Source organism: Orycteropus afer, unplaced genomic scaffold, assembly GCF_000298275.1.
Source record: "Orycteropus afer afer isolate SDZICR_OR568_19922 unplaced genomic scaffold, OryAfe1.0 scaffold00046, whole genome shotgun sequence".
Lineage (NCBI taxonomy): Eukaryota > Metazoa > Chordata > Mammalia > Tubulidentata > Orycteropodidae > Orycteropus > Orycteropus afer.
In genome coordinates, this window is record NW_006921633.1 from 12,703,916 (window position 1) to 12,718,812 (window position 14,897).

Here is a 14,897-nt window from a genome sequence, read left to right on the forward strand (position 1 = left end):
TCTGTGCCGGGTTCGATATTTTGCTGCAGTGGCCACACAAAACTCACAGATTATGGGGTTTAATAGGGAAGCAACAGACTACAATTCAAGTTCAGGTACACGGTCAGTCTCTCAGCCCGCCGTCTCTTAGCTAAGTCTCTCTCAGTCTATCTCCCGGCAGTGCTTGTCTCTTGGTGTCTCTCTTCTTTCAGCAGTGCATGTCTCTCGGTTTCTCTCTCAGCAGTGCATGTCTGTGATGTCTCTCAGTTGGCAGCGAGAAATTAATTCTGCCTCTAGGAGGGCTCCTTTTGAACCTGGCAGAGTGGCCAAACTAACCAATCCCAACATCAGAATTCTATACACCTGAGACAGTGAACTTTCCAGAAAATTACTTTGTGCTGCTCCCAACAGAAATACCCCAGATGTCTAACTTTAACAATCAGGAGCTACTCAGTTGCTCATGGCAAATTCCACCAAGGAGTTTACAAACTTATGGCTAGAAAAGCCACACTATGGAATTTACTACACTGCAGAGCAAATCTGCTGCAAAAAAAAAAAAAAAAAAAACCTCTTTAAACTGTTGAAAAGTAAAAAGGTCACTTTGAAGACTAAGGTGCACCTAACCCAAGCCATGGTATTTTCAGTTGCCTCATATGTATGTGAAAGCTGGACAATGAATAAGGAAGACCAAAGAATTGATGCCTTTGAATTGGGTTGACAAAAAATATTGAAAATATCAACGGACTGCCGGAGAACAAGCAACTCTGTCCCAGATGAAGTACAGCCAGAATGCTCCCTGGAAGTGAGAATGACCAGACTTCATCTCATGGACTTTGGTCATTTTGTCAGAAGGGACCATTCCCTGGAGAAGGGTATTGTTGTTGTTGTTGTTATGTGCCGCTGAGTCGGACCCGACTCATAGCGACCCCTCCTTGGGTTTCCAAGGCAGTATCACTACAGAAGTAGATTGCCCCATCTTCCTTCCGAGGAGTGGCTGGCGCAGCCAAGTGCCTTAGCCATTATTCTACCAGAGCTCCCAAGAAGGGTATTACGTTTGGTAAAGTGGAGGGTCAGAGAAAAAGGGGAAGACCTTCAACAAGATAGACTGACACAGTGGCTGCAACAATGGGCTCAAGTATGGCAAGGACTGTGAGGATAGCACAGAATCAGGCAGTGTTTCATTCTGTTGTATACAGGGTCACTATGAGTTGGAACCAACTCGACGGCACCCAACAACATACACACATACAAAGTCAGATACCTATCCTCACCAGAGGTACATCTGGCAGGCTAACTGCTCATCAAAACAAGTTTTCCATTCCATTGCAGCCACCTCAGAATAAGAAGGACAAAGGAAGCATCTTATCAGAGCCAGCCACACTAGAGCTCTCTAAAAATTCTATCACAAGGTAAGGAGGAGGATAACACAGGACACTGGAGAGAGGGAGCAGCAATTAACATTTGGGAGAACCAAGCTGAAAAACAAAGGAAGGCAGCTTCCTCCAGAAATCCTTCCATCCTTCCATCATTCCTTACAGCAGACTAACTGTACTCCAACCGTTAAGTCCAACCAACCTAGAAAGGAAAGGGCAAGTGAGGTGGGGGAACTGTCACAGAGACATACGGAAAACCTCAACAAAAGACATCAAAATAGAACTGAAAATATCAAAGCTACGCAATATAGGGGTGCCAGGGATCCCACCCCCCAAAAGCAAGGAAATTTAGTAACTAGAGGAAATGTACCCACCTGTCACACTACATAGAGCAGAGGAGTAAAAATGAGGTGGGGGAAAAAAATAGTGCTTGCCAATAAAGTGAGAAAATATTCTTATGGAAACATCAAGATCAGAGATGGACAGTATCATGGTAAGCACAACCCCAAGCGAGTAATAGTTATATCACAGAGGTCTAGTTAGAAACTGTTCGTCACTAAGATCCAGATTTCATTCCTAACCAAAAGGGTAAGTATTCACATACACACTCTCACAACTAATCACAGATAAAAATTCATGACCACTGAACACCACAACAAAGGTTCTGAACATAACTCAATGTATTTCACTTAGGTTGAGAGAATTCCTGCCACTCCCACGCTGGTGGCACTGCCACCACCACCCCACCTCAGGCTCCTAGTCAACCAGTAAGAAAAGTACTATCAGCAAGTCCTAAAAGAGCAAAAGCTACAACAAGCTAGGCCCTAACAAGAATGCTAACCAACAGTAAGGACAGCCACTCAAATCAATCTAGGTAAATGAAATTGCTAACAGCTCCAGGAGACTGGGACTAGCCACCACTCCAGGCCAAACTGTTTCTTGGGTATATAGATATTGCTGAACTAAGGTTTGATTTTAAAATCTATTAATATATGTTCATTCACCAATCTTTTGATATAAGGCCAAGACTTGTACCACTGTCTGGAGTCCTGCATTTTATCTTGCATTTAAAAAGAGATCAATGTAGTGTATTGCCTATCATTTCCATTTGAGCTTTCTTTTATAATAGTTTCAACATTTAATCATTTGCAGAGAAATCTAAGTACAAAACACTTCTCCATTGTTTTCTTAAACATTTTCTTATCTTTGTGTCTTGTCCATACCTAATTCAACAGAACTTTTCAAAAAAACTCCCCATTATCAACTCTTTATTTTTCATCTAACAAGCAGGACTTAAAAACAGTCTTGGAAAGGGCTAAGGAAAATTTTTTGAAATAAATAACCACACAAAACTGAAAAGACTTAGAAAAAAGGGAAGTACAAAAAGTAGTAGGAAAGTTATAGGAAGGGAGATGACACAGAAGTCTGTCTGGAGCACATGAAATTCTAGCCACAAGGATAAATCCAGAACAGTTCTAAAAATGCCAATCTTTATCCCTGCATCCATCTTCCATGTTGTTATCTAGTATTTTAACTGACTCCAAGGCACCCAAATTAGCATTATGTTTTAAGTTTTAATCTGTATGCTTATTTTTATTTATCCTTATGTTGATTTCCTGCTTTGTTTACCACTTTTTTCTTGCTAATTGCCTCTGGATTCATTTTCTTTCCCTTCCCTTCTCCACCTCTTTTAAAGTATCTGCCCTCCTTTTCCAGTCACTGAAAGAGAGAAACACACTTAATGAATAACTGGATAAATGCTATATAAGAGGACAGGATCGGTAGAAGATATTAACAACCTGCAATACGCTAATGATACAACTTTGCTTGCTGAAAGTGAGGATGACTTGAAGCACTTACTGATGAAGATTCAAGACTACAGTCTGCAGTACGGATTACACCTCAATATAAAGAGAACAAAAATCCTCACAACTGGACCTATAAGCAGCATCACAATAAATGGAAAAAACTGGACCTATAAGCAGCATCACAATAAATGGAAAAAAGACGGAAGTTCTCAAAGACTTCACATTACTTGCTTCTACAATCAATACCAACGGAAGCAGCATTCAAGACATCAGATAACGTATTGCACAGGGCAAATTGGCTGCGAAAGATCTCTTTCAAGTGCTGAAGAGCAAAAATATCTCCTTGATGACTAAGGTGCGCCTGACACAAGCCATGGTATTTTCAATAGCCTCAGATGCATGTGAAAGCTCAACAATGTTTAAGGAAGACCAAAGAAGAGTTGATGCTTTTGAGCTACAGTGCTGGCGAAGAATGCTGATAGTACCATGGACTGCTAAAAGAACAAACAAATCTGTCCTGACAGAAGTGCAGCTGAAATGCTCCATGGAAGCAAGAATGGCCAGACTTCATCTCATCTACTTTGGTCATGTTGTAAGAAGGGACTGTTCCCTGGAGAAGGATATTATGCTTGGTAAAGTGGAGGGTCAACAAAAAACGGGAAGGCCCTCTGCAAGATGGACTGACACAGTGGCCACAACAATGGGCTGGTATAGCAAGGACCATGGAGCTGGCACAGAACTAGGCAGTGTTTCAGTCTGCCGTGCACAGGGTCACTATGAGTCAGAGACAACTCGACGACTCGACAGCACCTAGCAAAAACAACAAGGGGATAGAAAGGAAAGATAAAGCTGATAAAGAAGTTAATAAATTTAAGGCATGATTCACTAAATAATGCACCACATAGTATTCAGAAAATCCTATAAACAATCATATATCATTAATACTTTGCTTTGGAGGTAACCTAGTAGTCCTGAAATTCTAAACACATTTAAAAGGCTAACAAAGACCCAATCAAATACATATAAACCTATTTATAAAGCTACTATATAGTTGTGAAGTTAGATGAACTACTGCTAGATAAATCTTCAGTTTTAACATCTTAAATGTAGTATTTTGTACACATTTAAAATTTACCACATTAAAAAGTTTAGAAAAAGCTATTATTGATAAAAGATTGAAGATTAAAAATAAAGATTAAATAACCATAATCAAGATAGACGTAGAATTCTAATCTAAGAAGCCAGAAATCAATGAAATAAGACCTTCAAAATGTTAAACTGTCCATCTAGAATGCCATATCCAGGTAAATGACAACACAAGAGAAGGAGGAAATGAGATTTCAGACAAATATATATCGTTTGTCATTCACAGACTATATATGGGAAAGGGAGGGGTCTTAAAAGAGGTAAAGAAGAGAAGGGAAAAAAAAAACAAATCCAGGGGAAAACAGCAGGAGAGTAGTAGTAAACAAAGAAGAAAATTTACATGTGGATAAACATAAATTAACAAACTGACTAAAACTTAAAATACGAATTTGGGTGGCTTTGATGTCAACTAAAATACTAGACACCCACATGGAAGTTGGCAGGGATAAAGACTGGCATTTTTCAAAGTGTTCTGAATTGATACATATGACTATATAAAAATTTCATATTGTATACAACATAAGGCAAAAATAAACTTCGAAGAAATGACAAAACTAAGAAAAGAATTTACAACAGGGTAATCTCTATTACGCAACTCTGGTGGCATAGTGCCTAAGTCATTTGACTGCTAACCAGAAGCCTGTTGGTTCAAACCCAGCAGCCACTCCACAGAAGGAAGCTTGGGCAATCTTCCTTCCGTAGTGATACTGCTTTGGAAACCCAAGGAGGGGTCACTATGAGTTGAAATCAACTCGATGGCAGTGAGTTTGGTTTGCTTTGGTTTAACCTCTATTAAAAATAATAAAAGGGGGGGGGGGTTTTTTGACCCTGAAGAGTAAAAAAGGCAAAAGATATGACCAGAAAATGAAACACATGGATCAAATATACCACTGAAAGGCTGTTTTTCCCATACAAGATTGGCAAAAGTTGAATAACAATTAGAGTTTGCAAAAACTGTTGGAAAAACAGACACTTTCATACACCAATATAGACAATTTGACAATACTCATCAAAATGACAAATATACTGATTGATCCTCTGAGCCAGTGATTACTCTTCTAAGCATCACTTTCCTACAGATACATGAAGAAACTCATGAAATAACATTTATAGATATTGATCACAGCACTTTTTAAAATAACAGAAGACTGAAAATATTCCACGTCTATTAATACAAGTTAGTAACACACTGGCAATGGAAAACTGTGCATCAAAAAGCGGAGGGGGGGGGATGCTCTTTATAAACTGGAATGAAATAACCCCCAAAACCTTAAGTGAAAAAGGAGGCTCATAATAATTATTTTATAATATATATATATATATATATTATATTATATACACACACACCCCTTTTATTGATCACTGTCAGTAAATGTTAAATATAACTCATTATTTTGAAAACTAGTAAATAAAAAAGAGAAATCAGACATTTATCCAATTTTTCCTATACAAATGGCACTTCAAAGTAAGATGTAATAACGCTTCTCTTTATAGAGAGAGTTCAGCTAATAAATAATGATATCATTGGGATAGCACCACTTTGTAACCACTACTGAAAGGCCTGACAATCTACAGGCAGTCCTCAGCTTATAAATGAGATCTATTCATAACTGTGTCTTTAAGAATCCATAGGTCTTTCAGAACAGGTGCAACTGGTTCTTACTTAACCTCACTCTAGTGCAAGAAAAAGCCCAAAGCTTTTTCAATGATTTAAAAGCTACACATACAGCAAGTAAAGGTGACTGCAATGAAGCCTGTAGGGGCTGGTTCAATCGCTTCAAAGCAGACTTTGAACCTGTTCTTCCCAGTTCAGAACTGACTTGATGGCTTGGAGTTCCTGGATGGTACAGATGGCTAACACCCTCAGCTACTAACCAACTGGTTGGAGGCTGAAATCCACCCAGAGGCTCCTCAGAAGAAAGGTCTGGTCTTTCAGCTCCCAAAAAGTTACTGAGCAAAGTTCTGCTCTGACACACATAGGGCTGCGATGAGTCAGAACTGACTTACTGACAAGTGGACTGGGGTCCAAGTGGGAAAAGAGGAAGGAGGAAGTAAAACTATGCCTATTCACAATGATTTGCTGACAAACAGACTAGTAGTCAAATGGGAAAGGAGAAGTAAAACTATTTCTATTCACAGATCACACAATTCTACATATATAGGAGCTCTGGTAGCATAGTGCCTTAGGCACCTGACTACTAACCAGAAGGCTGGTGGTTCAAACCCACCAGCCACTCCTCGGAAGGAAGATTGGGCAATCTACTTCCTTAATGATACTGCCTCCGCAACCCAACGAGGGGTCACTATGAGTCAGGTCCAACTCAAAAGCACATAAAAATAACAACACCACATATACAGAAAATCTTAAAAGAATAAGAAAGCTACAAGAGGTAATAATTGAACTCAACAAAGCCACAGAGGAGAAGATCAATCTACAGAAATCAGTTGTGTATCTAGATATCAACAATGAACCACTTGAAAAGTAAAATAAGAAAATAATTTCTTTATAATAATATCCTAAAGAATTAAGTACCTGGGAATAAATTTAAATAGGAAGATGAAAGACTTGTTCTCTGAAAACTTTAAAACAGTGCTGAAAGAAATTAAAGCCGACCCAAAGATAAATCTTCTATTCATGAGATACAAAGTTTATTTTTAAGAATACTACCCAAATTCAAGGGAGCTCTGGTAGCATAGTGGCTAAGACACTTGCCTGCTAACCAGACGGCTGGCGGTTCAAACCCACCAGCCACTCCTCAGAAGGAAGGCTGGGCAATCCTACTTCCGTAGTGATACTGCCTCGGAAACCCAAGGAGGGGTCGCTATGAGTCGGGGCCGACTCGACGGCACATAACAACACCACCACCACCACCCAAATTCAAATTCTGATAGAACCCAGACTCTCTGGAGCTAATGAAGTTGGAGACCTCACCCCACAAGTTTCTACTGCCCTAAAAAACTCCGAAGACCAAACTCACTGCTGTGGAGTCAGATCCGACTCATAGCAACTTCTCCTTGGGTTTCCAAGGCAGTTATCAATATGGAAGTATACTGCCCAATCAACCACCAGCCCTCTGGTTAGCAGTCAAATGTCTTAGGCACTAGCTACCAAAGCTCCCCTACTGCACTAAGGAAATCTTAAACCAAAATAATCCCCTGAAGTCACCTTTAACCCAAAACAACAGTTTAGCTTATTAAAAAACAATGTCTGCCTTGAGTATTGTATTCTTTTAAATTATCATCAATATGGTATCAAACTGACAATGACAACTTGAATTGTGAGGTAAGAAGCTTAGGGGACAGTGAGTGTATATTGATGACAGTGAAACAATTCAGAAAAGGATATCAAAAAAGGTAGCACAATCTGAAGAATGTTATCAACGTCACTGAATTGTGCAGATAGAAACTGTTAATGTATGTTTTCTTGTGTTTATCTTGACAAAAAAAAGAAAAACACATTATTGGAGCACAGTTCTACTCTGACACACATAAGGTTGCCATAACTCAGAATCCAAAAAAAAAAAAAAGAAACCTTTGTACTTCAAAGGACACTATCAAAAAAGTAAAAAGGCAACACACAAAATAGAAGAAAATATTTGCAGAATTATATATATATCAGATATGGGACTTATATATAGACTATACAAGAATATATGAAGAGCTCTTATAACTCAGTAACAAAAAAAATCATCCTACATATAAATAAATTAATGATCTGAATAAGTATTACTGAAATGAGATATGCAAACGACTAATAAATACATCCGCCACTCATCTGTCAATTTGTCATACTTTTGTGGTTTGTATGTCGTTATGATATTGAAAGCTATGCCACTATAGGGGACATCAAGCTCAATTGGCGTAACATACTATACAAAAACACCAATCTACATCCTACATTGGTGAGCAGTGACTGGGGTCTTAGAAGCTTGCAAGTGGCCATGTAGATGCAACAATGGGTCTCTCTTCCTCCAGAGCAAAGAAGAATGAAGAAGACAAAAAACACATGGAAACAATTAGTCCAAGGGACTAGCAGACCATGTGATCCTCAGCCTATAAAACCATGAGACCAGAAGAACTAGATGGTACCTGACTACTACTCAGGAAGGGATCAGTACAGGAGATCCTGGACACAGTGAAGAACAATGTGGAACAAAACTCAAAATAAAAAGACCAGGCTTTCTAGTCTGATAGAGCCTAGTAAGATCCCTGAAAATATGGCCCCTACTTACCCTTTAGGTCTGGAACAGAAGTCACTCCTGTGGCTACCAGCCAAACAATACACAGGCATATGAGGTGAACATTTACATCTGGTAGATAAATTCCTTAGCAATCAATTGTGGGAGAACAGAAGGGCAGTGTTTACACAGGGAGACAGCTGGGGGGCCAAGAGTGCATGGGTAGGAAGGACACAGAGAAGAGGTAACTATGTGGAAGAAGTGGAAAAAGAACTTTTACATTATGAAGACTGCATTCAATGTCACAAAACGTGTATGAACTGCTGTATGGAAAATGAATTTGCTCTGTACACTTTTACCCAAATCACAATAAAAAAGTTTTTTTTTTTTTTTTACAAATTCCAAAAATAATGGTGATTCTGGAGAAAAAAATAGGCAAATGTTTATTAAAATAAACAGCTTTCACAGGGAAAAAAAGAAGAAGAAGAAGAAAGAAAGCTGGGCCTTCTATTTCTAATACGGGCAGGGTCACCACAGTAGACAGGTTTCAGCAGAGCTTCCAGATTAAGACAGACTAGGAAAAAAGGCCAAGCATTCTACTTCTGAAAATATGCCCGTAAGAACCTTATGGCTCACAACATAACACTGTTCAACTCATTTGCTTCTGACATATCATCAGAAGGGATCAATCACTAGAAAAGGGCATTAATGTCTGTCGAAGTAAAGGACTAATTGAGAGTGAGGGAGACCCTCAGAAGATGGACTGGCATAGTACTCAAATCAATCAATTTGAATATGCTGGCAATTTTGAGGATGACACCCGTCTAGGCAACATTCTGCTCTGCTGTATATAAGGTCACCATGAGTAGCAATATATGCAATTTTGCTTTTAGGTACCATCAAGTCTATTTCAAATCATAGTGACCCATGTGACAAAATACCAGACCTATACCACAGGGTTGTCTAGGCTGTAATCATTACAGGAGGAGCTCTGGTAATGCAGTAGCTAAGCACTCGGACGCTGAGAGGGTGGCAGTTCAAATCCACCAGCCCCTCCGTAAAGAAAGACACGATAGCTGTCTTCCATAAATTTTATACCTTAGAAAGCCTAAGAGGCATTTCTACTTTGTCCTATACGGTCTCTATGAATTTTTGTAATCTTCCAGGAACAGATGGCCATGTCTTTCTCCCACAGAGCCGCTGGGTCGGTTCAAAGCACCAACCTTTCAGTTAGCTGTTGAGTGCTTAACCATTTGTGAGACCAAGTCTCCTTCAACATCATTATTCATAAGGAAAATGAAAATCAAAACCATAATGACACATCACTTCACACACACTAACCAATACCCAGTTTGCCTCTAAGTCCACCGTGACTCATGGTGACCCACCTCATCAGTGTAAGAGTAGAACTGTGCTCCAAAGGGTTTTCAACAGCTGATTTTTCAGACGTAGACTGACAGACCTTTCTTCCAACACACCATCTCTGGGTAGATTTAACTTCCAGCTTTTATTCTGGTAAGCAGCCAAGCATCTTAATAAGTTGCACCATCTATGGACTCCATTACAACCACTTTGCTATTGTTTTTGTTGTTAGTTGCCACTGAGTCGAATAGCAATGAATGGCAAACCCAAGTATGTAAAGTAAAACTGTACTCCATAGAATTTCAAGACTTGGACAATCTGGAACCAGATCCCCAGACTTTACTTCTGAGGTGCCTCTGGATAGGTCAGAACTCCCACCCTTTCTATTAGTAACTGAATGCTTAACCAATTGTTAAAAGGAGCACTGACGGTGTAGCAGATAAGACATTTGGCTGCTAACTAGAAGGTCAGTGGTGGAAACCCACCAGCCACTCCATGGAAGGAAGATGGGGCAATCTACTTCAACAGATTTACAGCCTCGGAAACCCAATGGGTGTCACTGTGAGTCGGAACCGACTCGATGGCAGTGAGCTTAGTTTTTCTGTTGTTGTTTTAACCATTTGTGCCATCCAAGGACAACTAATAGTATGTATTGCTGAGGACTTGAAAAAACCGTAACATTCACACACTGCTTGTGGTAATGTAAATGGTGCAACACTTTGGAAAACAGCCTGGCTGTTCCTCAGAAAGTTAAACTTAGAATTATTATTTGACCCAAGAATCCTACTTCTAAGTATGTTGTTGTTATTGTTGTTAAGTACCGTCGAGTCGTTTCTGACTCATAGAGACCCCATGCACAGCAGAACGAAACACTGCCTGATCCAGCGCCAGCCCCACAATCCCTGCTATAACCTGAGCCCATCATCACAGCCACTGTGTCAATCCATCTCATTGAAGGCCTCCCCCTTTCATCGACCCTCCACCCTACCAAGCATGACATCCTTCTCCAGGGAATGGTCCCTTCTAAGTATATACCCTGAGAAATGAAAGCATGTCCACAAACATGTACACAAACGTCCAAAGAAGCATCATTGGTAATAGCCACAATGTTCAAACAAACCAAATGTCTATCAAATGATGAATAGATAAATGTCGTAAATTATACAATGGTATGTTATTTTGGCCAAAAAAGGAATAAAATGCCAATAAACACTACATGAATGAACACTTGCAGTGTAGTAAATTACAAAGTATGGCTTTTCTAGCCATGGTCTTTATAAACTCTGGTGGAATTTGCCACAACCAACTGAGTAGCTCCTGATTGTTAAAGCTATCGACCTGCTGTATTTCTGTTGGAGCAGAATGAAGCAACCTTCTGGGAAGTTCGCTCTCCCTCTCTTCTCAGATGTGTAGAATTCTGATTTGGGAATTGGTTGGTTTTGCTACTCTGCCAGGCTGAAAATGAGCCCTCTTAGAGGCAGTAGTCTCTCAGCTGGATGAGAAAGATGCACTGCTGAGAGACAGGCAGGAGTCTCTCAGTCAGATGAGAAAGACGTGCTACTGAGACAGACCTGAGAGAGACAAACTGCTGAGAAAGAGACATGAGACACTCGCACTGCTGAAAGACAGACATGCTACTGAGGGACAGTGGCCACTGAGAGAGACCAAGTGCATTCTTGAACTTCAATTGTAGCCTCTTGCTTCCCTAATAAACCCCAATAAACCCCATAATCTGTCAGTTCTATGTGGTCTCTACAGCGAATTATCAAACCCAGCAGAGAGGTGGTGGGTGCCACAGGAGAAGCAGTTGGTGTCAAGGATACTAGAAGGCCTGGAAGGTGGCACCATGCCTGGCCTCATAAGAATAGGCCTTGGGCTGCTGATGGTGATTCTGTCTTCCTCTTGTGGAGTTAGAGGAAGACAGAAAATGTTGCCTCCCTGTCCCTTTTGCAACACTGAAAACATTATGCTAACTGAAAAAAAAAGTCAATAAATATGACATTACGATTCTTTTTATAATGTATACACAATAGCAAATATATATGGACAGAAAGTATAATGGTTATTGTTTAGAACTGGGAGGAATTGAGTGATGATATGGCTGGTAAAAAGTCAGTAAAATACCTAGGAGGAAATGTAAAAGAATTATGTAGACTCTACATAAAGGGAGGAAAAAAAACAGTTAGTTCCAGTAAGATGGAAGAATAGTCAGAAAGACTGCACAGATCCTCTTAAACAAAGAAAAGGGGAGCCAATTAACACAGATACACAAAATAATCCTGGACCCGAGCTTTGAAGGGAAGGATACAGAAGTGGACTAAACTCCAACTAGCAGAAGAATTTGCATGAAAATACCAAAAAAAGGAGACATATAGTGCTGCAGTCTGGGAGCAAACCTGACGGCAGACAGGTTGGATATTGCCAAGTGGTGGTAGGACCTAAGAATTAACGTAAAAATCAGCCCTGCTACCCGGGTACTGCACAGAGGACTGCACTGGTGGCTGGGAAATAAAAGGTGGAGCAGGGAAAAGGAAGGCAGGCTGAGCTGTGGACATTTGCCTGTCACGCCGCTGTTGTGAATGTTTACAAGTGGCTTGACAATTTTTGATATTTAAAGCAACAGCGTTCTCCAGATTCCAGGGACTTAAGAAAAGGCTCTCCTTGTTGGGAACTGCAAAGACATCCCAGATGCACTGACTACTGAAAAGGTGCAACATTCCCCTTGTTACTCTTATATCTCACACCCTCTGGGTGAACACAGGTACAGCCATCCCTCACTCCCATCCACCTTCTAGAGTGGCAGGAATTCCATCCCAGATTGTAAATAAAGAACCAGAGACATCTACTAGCAAGTGAGGAAAAATACAAACCAAAAAGAGAGAAAATACTGTGTAATTACAGAATTTCTAAATGGTGAGGAAATCAAGAGAGTTGCAAGATAGAATGGACTGTTCTAATCTCGGGGAGAAAATTATAAATCACAGAGTAACCTCAAAGGAAAATGATAAACCTTCACATCACAATAAAAAAGAGGACAAGCACAAATATTCAGCAAATACTAAAACAGCAGCAACAAAGGAAATGATAACACGATTCATAAACATAATGAGCTCAGCAAAGAAAATAATATGGAACAAAGAAACCAGGGATACCATGAAAAAACACATAACAAAATGACAGCAACCAATTCATACTCGTCGATAATTACACTGAATGTTAATGGATTAAATGCACCACTCAACACACAGAGAGTTGCAGACTGGAAAAGAAAACAAAACCCATCGATATGCTGTCTACTAGAGACACACCTTAGAGACAAAGACAAAAATAAACTAAAAGTCAAAGTTTGGAAAAAGATATATCAAGCAAATGGCTATCAAAAAAGAGAAGGAATAGCAATATTAATTTCTGATCAAACTGATTTTAAGACAAAAACCACCATACAACACAAGGAAGGATATTATATAACGATTAAAGGATCAATTGAACAAGAAGATATAAACCATAATAAATATATAGAAACCCAATGAAAGAGCCCCAAAATACATAAATCAGACTTTAAAAGAGTTGAAAAGGCAACCAGATGACTCCACAAGCATAGTGGGAGACTTGAATACACCACTTTCAATGAAAGGAAGAAAAACTGGAAAGAAACTCAACAAAGATGCACAAGAGCTAAACAATACAATGCATCAAGTTTGACCTTATAAACATCTACAGAGCACTTCACCCAACAACAGCACAATATACATTCTTTTCCAGTGCACATGGATCATATTTCATGATAGACCATATGTTAGGCCATATAAATTTAAAAACACTGAAATACTGCAAAACATCTTCTCAGATCTTAATAATATCAAATTAGAAATCAAAAATAGGAAGATCAACAAAAAACAGTAAACAAAGGTAAACTGAACAACACTTTCATTAACAAAGACTGGGTAAGAGAAGAAACAAACACTGAAATTCAAAAATTCCTTGAATCAAATGAGAATGAAAACACAACATACCAAAATCTTTGGGACACAGTAAAAGCGGTGATCAGAGGCCAATTTATAGCAATAAATGCACACATCAAAAAAGAAGAAAGAGACAAAATCAACACTTTACACCAACATCTCAGGTGAGTTCTGCTAAGATGGCAGAACAGGCAGAAAGACTGCACAGATCCTCATCAACAAAGAAAAGGGGAACCAATTCACACAGACACAGAAGATAATCCTGGACCCCTGAGCCTTGAAGGGAAGGATATAGAAGTGGACTAAACTCCAACTAGCAGAAGAACTTGCATGAAAATACCATAAAGGAGACATACGGAGCTGCAGTCTGGCAGAAATCCTGAGAGATCCTGATGGCACAGACTGCTTGGAGATTGCCGAGTGGTGATGGGACCTAAGAATTAACCTAAAAATCAGCCCTGCTAGCCATGAACTGCATGAAGACTATACTGGTGGCTGGGGAATAAAAGGCGAAGCAGCAGCAAAGAGGAAGGTGGGCTGAGCTATGGACTTCTGCCTGTCCATTTTTAATGTTTACAAGCGGATTGACCATTTTGGATATTTAAAGCTACAGCATTCTCACAGATTCCAGGGACTTAAGAACTTAAGACTGCGCTGGTGGCTGTGGAATAACAGGCAAAGCAGCAGAGAAGAGAAAGGCGGGCTGAACAGCTGTCCGGAGGGCACAGCCATTTTGAATGTTTACAAGCAGCTTAACTATTTTAGATATTTAAAGCAAAAGCGTTCTCCCAGATGCTAGGGGCTTAAGAACAGGTTCCACTTGCCAGTCACCCCAAGGACATTCCAGACCTTGATGACTGAAAAGGTGCGACATTCTCCTTGTTACTTATACCCCACATCAATTGGAGGAAGGGAGGTGTGGCCATCGCCCACTCCCAACCACCTTCTGGGCCTGGAGGAACTCCAACCCAGTCTGTGTGCTCGAATGAAGCCTGGGTGCCATGCCTTGCCATCCCTCGATTCTTTTTTTTTTTTTCTCTTTCTTTTTTCTGTTTTTCAGTTTGCTTATTTTTGTCTCTTTTAAAACTA